Source organism: Protobothrops mucrosquamatus, unplaced genomic scaffold, assembly GCF_001527695.2.
Source record: "Protobothrops mucrosquamatus isolate PMUCROS unplaced genomic scaffold, P.Mucros_1.0 scaffold2078, whole genome shotgun sequence".
In the NCBI taxonomy this organism is placed as follows: domain Eukaryota; kingdom Metazoa; phylum Chordata; class Lepidosauria; order Squamata; family Viperidae; genus Protobothrops; species Protobothrops mucrosquamatus.
The window spans coordinates 165,289-166,851 of record NW_015388182.1 but is presented as its reverse complement, the minus strand read 5'-3'; positions in this window follow the sequence as shown (position 1 = coordinate 166,851).

The following is a 1,563-nucleotide window of genomic DNA, read 5'->3' as shown; positions in this document are numbered from 1 at the left end:
ATACAATCCCTTTTTACGACCTTCTGACAAGTAAAGCCATTGGGAAAGCCATATTCACTTAACAACAGTGTTACTAACTTAGCAACTGCAGTGATTCATTTAACAATTGTGGCAACAAAAGTCGTAAAATGGGGCAAAATTCACTTAACAACTGTCTCATTTAGCAACAGAAATTTGGGCTCAAATGCAGTCATAGGTTGAGGACTACCTATACAATAGTCATTTGTCCTTCACCCTCTCCCTAATCTTAAAACTACCAGATCTGGGCGGTAACAATTCACATGGTCACTTAGTTTTTCAGTTGTCCTGTACATTTCTCAGTAGAAAACATTTTGATCCAATGGTCATTATTTTATCTATAGGGCTTATCAGTGCTTTGTTGAGTTTTTACAAGCTTCAGTCTTCAGGGTTGGATCTAGCCAACTCATCTTGGTTATCCTTTTTTTCTAATTGCCTTCCACTTTTTCAAGTCGCAGAGTGTTCTCTAAATCCTGTTGCGTTTGCATTATGTTTCTAAAAGATTTAAACTTTAGCTTCATGACTAGTGTTTTGAAAGAGAAGTCTAGCATTAATTCACCTATTATTGAATAATTTATTCTTCTAATGGTCTAAAGCAGGGGTCTTCAAACATGGCCCTTTTATGACTTGTGGACTTCAACTCCCAGAATTCCTCAGCCAGGCATGCTGGCTGAGGAATTCTGGGAGTTGAAGTCCACAAGTCATAAAAGGGCCAAGTTTGAAGACCCCTGGTCTAAAGTATTGTCAACAATTTTCTTCAACATCACATCAAAAGCATCCATTTTTTTCAACCTTTCAGATGATCCATTGTTTAGAGTTAACTGGGAAAGCTATACCCTTGACAATACATGACTTTGATGTGTAATTTATGCCTCTGTGGCTTGTTCAAATAATCAAGAGCCCTGATGGCACAGTGGTTAGAATGCAATATTGCAGGCTAATTCTGCTGACTGCTGACTGCCAGTAGTTTGGCAGTTCAAGTCTCACCAGCTCAAGGTTGACTCAGCCTTCCATCTTTCCAAAGTCAGTAAAATGGGACCAAATTGTTGGGGCCAATATGCTGACTCTGTAAAACTGCTTAGAGAGGGCTGTAAAACACTGTGAAGCAGTATATAAGTCTAAGTGCTATTGCTATAGTTTAAAAATTATGGCTTAGACTTGTGTGTTTACAGGCATTATTTTAATTTTTATACATCTTGTTCTTAAGGTTTATCTACCTCTACTGAATCTATGTGAAAAACAAAATACATAAAAGTTATTGTCCTCCTCCACTTTCCCATATACTCTTACCCAATGGTGTTGTAGAACAAAGTATAATTTGTAGGAAGACCGCCATCTGAATTAGGTTCCCATCGACAAGTAAATGTTTCATTTCCTTGGGACAGGCAACTTACTATTCTAGGTTTCCCAGGAGGAGATTGTCCTGGAGAATTGGAATAATGAAATCACTTATTGTTAGCACAGTGGTTGCAAGCCTAGAATATGGATTTGAATTTGCTTCTGTTGCCACAGTGTTCATAATAGTTTATTTCTACCTTGATTTTC